At 45.1% G+C, this 9,376-nt stretch overlaps 9 non-coding genes across 9 annotated transcripts; all 9 read right to left on the bottom strand.

The window, feature by feature from the left end:
- Nucleotides 1–7,574: 7,574 nt before the first annotated feature.
- Nucleotides 7,575–7,695, bottom strand: LOC127297845 (small nucleolar RNA SNORD14). The gene has a single exon (XR_007849527.1). It is a non-coding gene; the product is annotated as a small nucleolar RNA SNORD14 (small nucleolar RNA).
- A 62-nt stretch (nt 7,696–7,757) lies between these two features.
- On the bottom strand, nt 7,758–7,878 carry LOC127297844 (small nucleolar RNA SNORD14). Its single transcript, XR_007849526.1, has one exon. It is a non-coding gene; the product is annotated as a small nucleolar RNA SNORD14 (small nucleolar RNA).
- A 63-nt stretch (nt 7,879–7,941) lies between these two features.
- LOC127297798 (small nucleolar RNA snoR2/U65) lies at nt 7,942–8,088 on the bottom strand. Its single transcript, XR_007849486.1, has one exon. It is a non-coding gene; the product is annotated as a small nucleolar RNA snoR2/U65 (small nucleolar RNA).
- Nucleotides 8,089–8,138: 50 nt separating this feature from the next.
- LOC127297765 (small nucleolar RNA Z112) lies at nt 8,139–8,321 on the bottom strand. The gene has a single exon (XR_007849454.1). It is a non-coding gene; the product is annotated as a small nucleolar RNA Z112 (small nucleolar RNA).
- A 76-nt stretch (nt 8,322–8,397) lies between these two features.
- On the bottom strand, nt 8,398–8,478 carry LOC127297780 (small nucleolar RNA snoR77Y). Its single transcript, XR_007849469.1, has one exon. It is a non-coding gene; the product is annotated as a small nucleolar RNA snoR77Y (small nucleolar RNA).
- Nucleotides 8,479–8,536: 58 nt separating this feature from the next.
- LOC127297768 (small nucleolar RNA snoR31/Z110/Z27) lies at nt 8,537–8,634 on the bottom strand. The gene has a single exon (XR_007849457.1). It is a non-coding gene; the product is annotated as a small nucleolar RNA snoR31/Z110/Z27 (small nucleolar RNA).
- A 52-nt stretch (nt 8,635–8,686) lies between these two features.
- LOC127297797 (small nucleolar RNA snoR31) lies at nt 8,687–8,778 on the bottom strand. The gene has a single exon (XR_007849485.1). It is a non-coding gene; the product is annotated as a small nucleolar RNA snoR31 (small nucleolar RNA).
- Nucleotides 8,779–8,862: 84 nt separating this feature from the next.
- LOC127297692 (small nucleolar RNA R30/Z108) lies at nt 8,863–8,959 on the bottom strand. Its single transcript, XR_007849385.1, has one exon. It is a non-coding gene; the product is annotated as a small nucleolar RNA R30/Z108 (small nucleolar RNA).
- A 68-nt stretch (nt 8,960–9,027) lies between these two features.
- LOC127297776 (small nucleolar RNA Z107/R87) lies at nt 9,028–9,135 on the bottom strand. Its single transcript, XR_007849464.1, has one exon. It is a non-coding gene; the product is annotated as a small nucleolar RNA Z107/R87 (small nucleolar RNA).
- Nucleotides 9,136–9,376: the final 241 nt, after the last annotated feature.

Raw genomic sequence — 9,376 nt, 5'->3', positions numbered from 1 at the left:
TTAAAAAAAGTTCATATTTTTCAAATATTTGAATTGTTATAAATGTTATTTTTCTAAAAGAAATGTTTGATTCTGAAAACTGTTCGGTTTTTAAAATATTTCCATTTATAAACCGTTTGATTTTACAAAAATTTCTCAGATTTTGAAAAATGTATTTTTAATATAGAATACTATTTTTTAAAAAATTGAACATTTTTCATATGCAAACAAAAAATTTGTATGCACAATTTCAGAATATGAATTTTTTTAAAATTTGAACATTTTTACAATCTGAGCAAATTTAATATATGAACTATTTCAAAATATAGTTTTTTTTAAATTTGAACATTTTGTGTATTTGAACAAATTTTAAATATGAACAATTTCAAAATCTAGAGAAATTTTAAATTTGAACATTTTTTAGATCCGAACAAAATTTTATATGTGAAGATTTCAAAATCCGAACGAATTTCACTTTGAACATTTTTTAGATCTAATTTTCAAATTTAAACAGTTTTCAAATATAAACATTTATTCTAGATAAAGAAAAGAAAAATTAAAAAAGAAAAAATAGCCAAACGTTACGTAGATATCAGCAGCGCACCAACTCAACGAAAGTAAGTAGCAAATCCCAGCGTACACCATTCGTTCACAAATAAGTTTACATGCGGATTTTTTAAGATAAATTGTGAAGTGAAGTGAAAAATATATTGGGAAGATGCATCTCTTCCCTTTAATTATTTCACCTCCAATGAGTTAAATGCTTGTATAAAATAAGAAGATCATGTGCTCAATATTATTGGGTTTGATTTCCGTGCGATGAGAGAGCAATTAAAATGCATTGAGAAGATAAGAGTACACTCTTTTGTGGACAATGTTTAGAGCTAGATGTCCACTTATTTGTGGACGGAGGGAGTATATACATAACCTAGGCCAAGTCCATCTTAAGCCGGCACATCCGATTCCCTAAACGGAGCCGACCGGGATCGTCGCTTAGGGTGATCAATAGGAGCTCTACCAGCTGGTTGCATGGTTGATTAGGGTGTGATTGGTTGCTCGCATGGAAATTTGGCGTTTTGGTTCGTCGCGTGTAAATGACCCAACTGCTATCGTATCACTGAAAATAAGCCTTGGGCCAACTTTGATAGTTTGTTTGGATGCCAATAATTTTACTTGGGCTCAAGTGGTGATGAGGCGAAGGCCGCCCACCCGTCTGAGATGACAAGGCCATACATCTTCATCATCGAACATCGATGAGTCGGAGAATACGTCTAAGTATCGCTGGGGCGATGGACGTACCGTCCCGCTTTCCACTTCATCATCACATCACCATCGTCTACACCAAGCGCATGGAGAAGACGAGACTTGAAGACGACGACCATTGCAGCTGCTTAATCAGTGGTGGTCCACGACGTTGACTCACGAACGTAATTAATCGGGAGCCTTCTGTGGCATCGTGAACTAGAATACACAATCTCCCAAGTCATATTGGTCGCACTAGCAGGTCACGGAGCGCATATATAAATGAATCTTGTAATTTCGTTTTTTCCACTGAGAGATCAATAAAAGTACATGTTTCCTGTGTTCAATTTGTGTACTTATATGGCACGCCCGCATATTCATTTTCCTTTTGGCCCATAGAGCGATAATATTTAGTTTACCTTTTATTATTTCTCGTGTCAAACAGGAGGAAAAGCTAGTCATAGGGAAAGGACTTTGTCCTTCGTTGTATTAACTTGGAGAAGAAGGTGAGCCTTCGTGGCATTCAGGAGACCTTCGCGGTAACCCGCGTCTCTCCAACATGAGGTACCTTCGTGTGAGGAGAAACAAGAATACATCTTCGTCTATGCATGTCTCGGTTACCTCTGTACTCGAGTTCACTTTTCTTGTGATAGCCATCAAACATGAAGTACTTATATCATGCTATCACTTGTATTACATATATCTTGTGCCTATCTTGTCTAGCTTAAGTTATTGTTGTTGCGCTTAGTTGACCATAGCGTATTTACGTTTTATGCTTGTAAAATAAACTTTAGTTCAATTCTACATTGTTACATGCCAAATCAGGGCCGCTAGTGGACAAGTAAGATCTCAACCATGATGCTTCATCATGATTGCATGAGAAATTAAAAAGGTTATGAAAGAGGCAAATGCAATAGGGATGAGAAGAAAAAAAACGAGAGGACACAATGATAAGCTTTATTGACCTCTAAAATAGAGCTGTTAAGTTGTAGAGACCAATGCCCAGTGAAGACTTTTAAATTCAACTAGCTAAACATGTGCGCATCGCCGCGCCACCTACATGGCATTGTTGAACGGCGTCATTAGTCCTTGTGTCATGTTGTTATTTCAGAGTTAGTTGTGGGAACTAAAAGCCCGTTGACATATCAGGTATCAAGGTTATTGGAGATTCGTACTTCCTTTCTAGTACAACTTTTATATTTACTAAACTTGGTACATGCTATTTAAATAGATTATTTCCAGGATGGGTTTATTATAGGCAATAACAATTCAGAGATCAAGGCGCCAACTGAAAATAGGGAAATGCAAAAACTCCAAGGATATGGACATTAAATTCTGTTTTATTTACCGAAAAGAAAATATAACCTTTGGAAAACAAAATGGATTCTGATGAACTTGGAGACCGACATATCCAACCAAGAAACATTACATATAGTTTGTGAATACTAAGGAAGAATAACTGGGAAGTTGTGAAACAATGGCACGCTACAAACCGTTTTAGGAGTAGAAACCACAATAATGAGAATTTTCCTAGTACCAATACCCACTATTGAGAGATGCAAAAAGGATAGTTTCCTATTTTAGCGGGCAACAACATGCTACGCTCTAATTGTAGGTAGAGATATTCAAAAGAGTAATCCAAAAATCTCATATAGGAAGTAAATATAATTTAAATGTCCTCAGAATATGATATTCTATACACATGTTCTATCCAGAAATCTTTTTTACATCCTAGAAAAGTGAGCAGTTTCAAGGATACTTCACTTAAGCACTAGTTGGTCGGCAAGTGCTACTGCGGGCGCCGGGGGGGGGGGGGGTCAGAAAGTGTTCAAAATGACATTGGGAAGAAGCTGCAAACAAATTTATCTACCTGACAAAGTGCCAAGGTACTCCAAATTAATAGTGTAATTGGGAAAAATTGTAAAATCAACATATATTGGCAAACAAGTGTCGTGTTCTTAACTGACAAGTAGAAAATTAAAACCATCAATCAGCATTTTATAGACGGCCTAAACAAATATGAGCATAAGAAATAATAATACTACATGAAGAGAGTTATCAATAAAAAAAAATTCTTTCTATAGGCAGTTTCTAAAAATTCCGGTAGTCCGAGACACAATTCACTGATTGCATAACCACAAAATTAAATCTATTAATAAGAACCCGGTGAGTGATATTTGCTCTAGATCAGTGGGAGATAATATAATGTTCCTGTCACGTATGACAGCTTCTAGGCCCATTTCCATGAACTTGAATACAAGGTGTAATGGAGAGCATCAATTTGCTCTATAATATTAGGATCTTTCAGCTCGTTGAGGAGTTTGATTTCCTCAAAGTAGTGAAGTTGAGGCCTTTCGTGCACTTCCCTAGCCGGATTCTGTTGATGGTAACCGTCTCCCCAGTCTGAAAATAAATAGCATGACATCCATTATCAGTAGCTCAAATGGACTGAAGTATGATAGTGAAATCCATGCAAGCATCGTCAGAAGCAGAAAGCAACCTTTCATGACATTAAGTTGAAAGAGTTAGCTTGGGTGATATTGAACACATCTTAAATGAAACTGTAACACCTTCGATCCTGAGAGTACATCATAACACACAACTCCATGACAAGCCTACTACCCCAATGGTTGATGTGCAGCTGTGTTGTTTCGTGTTGCCGCAATGGGATAGACAGGGAGTTTTTCAGTTGACCTTGACGCTCTAGCTCGGCTAGCATATCTGCCTTGATGAACTCCGGCATCTTCTCATCCCTCTTGAACTTCTCGCTTCCTACTCTGCGAAAGTGGAACCTGCGGTCCCCTGTCGTGGAACACGTCGCTGACACAGTGCAAAGGATAGAGATGACCAGCCCCACCGTCGACCACAGCAACAACCGACATCCACCTAGGGTTCCCAACCTGAGCAAACCTAGGGTTCCCGACCAATGTCTAAGGGGGAAAGGTGCAAGGCTGCCATCAGAACCCATGACGATTTGGCCCCAATCCACCCGCCGTACTTGTCCGACCACTGCCTCTCCATTCCGGCAGCCACCGGCCCTTCCCAAGCGTTTTTAGTTCGAGAATGTCCTTACCCAACCTTCTCTGCCTCATTTTGGCCACCAGCCGGCAAACCAACCCATGCCGATCCCGCCATTGCCCGGCGCCTCCCCGCCTAGGCCTAACCAGGCTACCACGTTGCCACTCCCTTGGTCCCAATAAGGTCGACGACCAATCATTCAGCCACCACTTATCGTGGGGGATTGTCCCTGCTCAGGCTGCAAGTGCCCTTAGCTCCTTGGTCGAGACGAGCACCCCTCCGATCTGTATGGCAAGTATTGACCAGAAAAGAAAAAATGGTGGCCATATTCAAGGCCAGCAAAGATATAGGGTAACTTACAACTAGGCACACACAATTCATCAACCAGCGGACGCTTTCACAGCAAAGCCACAAACAACCACAGTTACAAATTTAAGGAATTTGTGATGCAAATTTGCCGAAGGTCAAAAACAAGGAGTGTGTATTCCATCGACAGTTGGAAAGATGTAATCAGTTTTTTCACAGGAATCGAAGTACATAGAATTTCAGTTTCCTATACAGTGCAACATTTTTCCATTGTTTTGCAGGAGACTGAAGCAACAAAATGAAGGTGAGTCCTTTCAAGCTCTGAAGCAGCTTCCAGTTTATCCAGCTTGGAAACCTAGACACAGAAACTTAATTTGCCTTAAGCTAAAAAGCATGGAATATCAAAGTCTTCATCAATGTCACCATGTTACGTGACAGGCGAATTCATTTCAAACATGCCGATCTTAGAGCATCTCCACTCGTCCCCCCGAACAGGCCCCGGGCGAGCTTTTTTTACATCCGGACGGCGTAGTCGCGCCCCCGGTTCCTCGTTTTCGTCCGGATTTGGCCCTTCATCCATCCGGCGAGCCCACGCCATCCCCGGCCCCCCGGGGCGCGCTCAGGGACTCCGGACGAAAGATTTTGGCGCGAAACGTCGTGTGGACCCGCGTAGTCGGCGACAGGAAAATCAAATCCTGTCGATTTTCCCTCCAATTTGCTTGCATATCCCCATTCCCTCCAATTTGCTTGCATATCCCCATTCTCTCCCGCCGAATTTGGCCATTCTCTCCCGCCGAATTTGACCATTCTCCTCGTCTTCCAGTTCCAGTTCCTGGCGGCGTCCTCTCGTCCACCACCACTCTCCTCCTCGTCTTCTCGTCCACCACAATGCCGCCGAAGGCGCCGGCGAGGAAGCCGCGGGCGAAGAAGACGAAAGGTACAACCAGTTCCCCGTCGTCCTTCTCCCCTTCGCTGTACTCGCCGTCGCCGACTGCCGTGTTCCAAGAGGGCGCCTACGTTCAACCGTCCAGGTCCACGTCGTCGCCGCCCGAGCTTGACGTCTGTGGTGGCGGCCAGTTCGAGGGCACCTCGCCGGCCCTGCGACGAGGGCCGCTCCCGTTGTGCGATGGCGGCGCCGAACGAAGAGGAGATCCACGAGATGATCACCTCCGGCTCCATGGCCGCCGCTGCGAGCCCGGGGTTCTTCATGGCCGCCGCTGCTGCGTGCCCGGGGTTCTTCATGCAAGAGGAGGCGAGGGCGACGGCAGCGCGCAACGAGCATCGGGAGGATGTTGCCGACGGAAGCCAAGCCGTCGAAGAAGAAGACGAGGAAGAAGAAGAGCCAACTCAAGCCGCCGCCAACCTGTCGAAGGGGAAGAAGAAGAGGAAGGACTCGCCGCCTGCCGAACCGCGTATCAAATGGACGCCGAAGGAAGAGGAGTGCCTCGCCGAAACTTGAATGACCGTGTCCACGAACGGAATAATCGGGGCCAATCAGTCGTTCGACACATATTGGCTTCGAGTGAGGCAGGCGTACGAGGAACGCAAACTCGTCGATCCCTACTTCAACAAGACGAACATGAACGTGTACCGGGGAGACAAAGCAATGGCCACCTATTGGGGGATCATGCAGACGGCGTGCAACAAATGGCACGGCATACAGGAGGAGGTCGAAAAAAGGCCGATCAGCGGCCACGAGGTATATCGTCGTTAGCTGACCGAGGTATGCTCCATCGACCCTGCATCACCGAGGTATATCGTCGTTAGCTGACCCGTATCGCCGTGCTCTTTTTTCCCCAGCTGCGCCGAGCTTTGGACATGTACATGGACTACACCGGCCTGCAGTTCAAGTTCCTCAACGTCTACGCCCGCCTCGAGAACTACGAGAAGTGGAAGGAAACTCGCACGACCCTCTCGAAGAGCAAGACCGAGCAGTACAACCCCGACGCTCCGGCGGCTTGCGCGGCGAAAGGGCGCCCTGAACTCGGCCAGAAGAAGCTCAAAGAGCTCAAACGGACGGACAATCCCGCCGACAGGATGCAGGCGTCGATCGACAAGTGCTGGGCCGACTTGAGGTCGCACGCCGACGGGAGGAACGACAAGTTCGACAGCAGGTGGCGGGAGATGCTCGCCAACCAAGGCGTCCGGATCGCCCTGCTGAAGACGACGGCGGCGGCGAAGAAGAGGAACACATACTTGGCGTTCCTGATTGGCGGCGGCGACATGGAACTGATGGACGAGGAGACAAGGAATTGGTACCAGGGCCACCGCAGCGACATCCTCCGAGCCACTCCGGCCACTCCTTCGTCGTCTCCGCCGGCTCCTACCTCGGCTTCCTCACCATCTACCTCGTCGACTGCGGCTGCTTCGACGTCCACTGCCGCTGCTTCCTCGTCGGCTGCCGCAGCCGCTTATGCCACGGCGTGTGAGGAAACTGGTCCGTCGGACACCGCCGTGCCGGCCGGGACTGCCGACGAGCCTGTTTCCGTGTAATTTCCCTCCGATCGCCGATCTATAGCTGATCCTTTTGCTCCTTTTGCCGATCAACTGGCCGTACTTGTAGCGCAGGACGGCGCTTTGTTTGAATTTAAACTATGTCCGCCGAACTCCGGGTGGACGACTGCAAATACGGTACTCCCCACGACTTAATTTCGTCCAATCCGGCAGTTGTTTCGTCCGGATTTGGGTGTGGGGAGCGCCAACGAGTGGGGATGCTCTTATAGCCCAATCTCATGAAGCCTGTGACACATGGCCCGTGCTTCGGTAGGTAGAGCTTAAGAAGCTCGCCCATGTTGCCTTGTCCAGCTGCAATCCAGAAGACACTCTAACAGCGGATGGTATGAATAGCATCGGAAGTTTGCTTCATGGATTACGCCTCAGACATCCAAGGAACCAAGCTGATTAAGGAAATTTGGTTTTGAAAAACAAGGTCCAGTTTGATCACCAACAGGCATCCAAAAACAATTGGTTGACAGATAACATGAAAAAAGCACACCATAGATGTAAAACCAGATATGTATGTAAAGCATTGCATCAGACATCCAAGGAAGGATCTAGCAGCATTAGCTCTCAAGCTTGGCAGGGCGAAAGCTCTTAGGCGGCAACTGCGAATGTTTTGAGAAACAAGCCTTAAATTTATCATCATTTGCAATGCAACAATAACAAAACATGCCGCACAAAACAATGAAATATATCAAATGGGGATAATATTAAGGCTCAGACATCCAAGGAAGGAATTAGCAGCATTAGCTCTCAAGCCTGGCAGGGCGAAAGCTCTTAGGCGGCAACTGCGAATGTTTTGAGAAACAAGCCTAAATTTTATCATCATCGCCATATCATTCCCCAGTGTCAACTCAACTATCAACCAAATTATATAAGTTACTAGTTACTACAGAAGCATGTAGTCACAATTTCCGGCTCTGCTAACCGATTGAACTGCAGTCACAGGTTCCTATCAACATGTGAAACGAAATATATCTCTATTTGGGCCCAATCAAAATCTTCGGTCAGTGCTCGCAGCTACCAGAGCCGTGGTATCAGGCCTAACATATAGAGATAATAAGACTTAAATAACAGAACAAAGCTTACACAGAATCCCTCAGTGACCCGCTTAAAATCACGCACACATCTGAATCTATCCAGCTGCAAATGGAGACTCCGGACCTGACCAAACCACAAAGGTAATGATCGAAGGCAGGACAGTTGCAGTGGAGAGAAGCAGCTGTTGTTTACAGTGTCATACGGCACTTCCTATGGTCCGAGCTCCTCACCAGGATATTGTAAGATGGAACAATTTTCAACAAAATTCAAATTGTTGATCAAGACAGTAAAATTGATAGTAGTATTCAGTTTATTATGCCTCAGAAAGCCGCAAAAATATCGTCATTTGGAATCTGACGGTAATTCCAACATAAAGCTAATCATCATGGGCTTTAAACTGCTGATACAAATAAAATTATTAAAACGACAAAAAGAAGATTTGGAAAAGCCCGGTATCATCAGAATATAAATGCCTTCTCATTCACAGGAAAATAGGCACTGTGTCAGAAGGTGTCCTAAGATTATTTCGAGATTTCGTCCTCTGATACCGAAGAAATCAAGCAAAAGCGAAAACAGCAAACATAAAAATCACTGATCTCATATGGATTCAGATGCAAAGATGACATCATACGGCCGGCTCAAGCCAACCTCGGATCAAGTGTTGGATATGCATGATTACCTCCTCACTATCCAAATAGATCTGGTAGATATGAAGTGGGTAAAGGCAAACGAACAATCAAGAGCCAAAAATAAAAAAGATTTGAGGACGCGACATAGTTACTCAGTGGTGGCAATGTTTATTAGGTTCGATTCTGCCGGCGATTGTCATCAATGCTTTCAGAAGAGGGAGCTTGTTATCCTCATCGTAACATCGTCCTCCAAACAAAATTACAGAAAGAAAGGAAGCAAGGACACAGATCCGGAGGAGAAAAACAGGTGACAGATGGCTCGGTTCAGCGGGATAATCGGCATACAAATCAACTCAAAACAAAGAGAAGACCTGTGATTTGGTCTGTTGAGCTTGAATATTTGCAAATCGTCACTGCCATCGACAGATGCAAAAGGTGCAAAAATAGATCAAAACGAATACTACAATAGATCTTGCCGTGCAAAGATGGGAGAGATCGTGATGGGGCAGTACGCTGGAGGCTGGAAGGGCTTCTCTTCGGCGGCGATGATATGATCTCTGTGGAGGGGCAGTTATACAGCGAGCGATTGCTGGGTTAGGGTTTAGGTGGAGCCTGCGGAGTAAACTTGGGCTGGATTTGCATTGTAAACTTGGGCTGGATAT

This window comes from Lolium perenne, chromosome 4, assembly GCF_019359855.2.
Source record: "Lolium perenne isolate Kyuss_39 chromosome 4, Kyuss_2.0, whole genome shotgun sequence".
NCBI lineage: Eukaryota > Viridiplantae > Streptophyta > Magnoliopsida > Poales > Poaceae > Lolium > Lolium perenne.
This window is presented reverse-complemented; position numbering and strand designations above follow the sequence as displayed.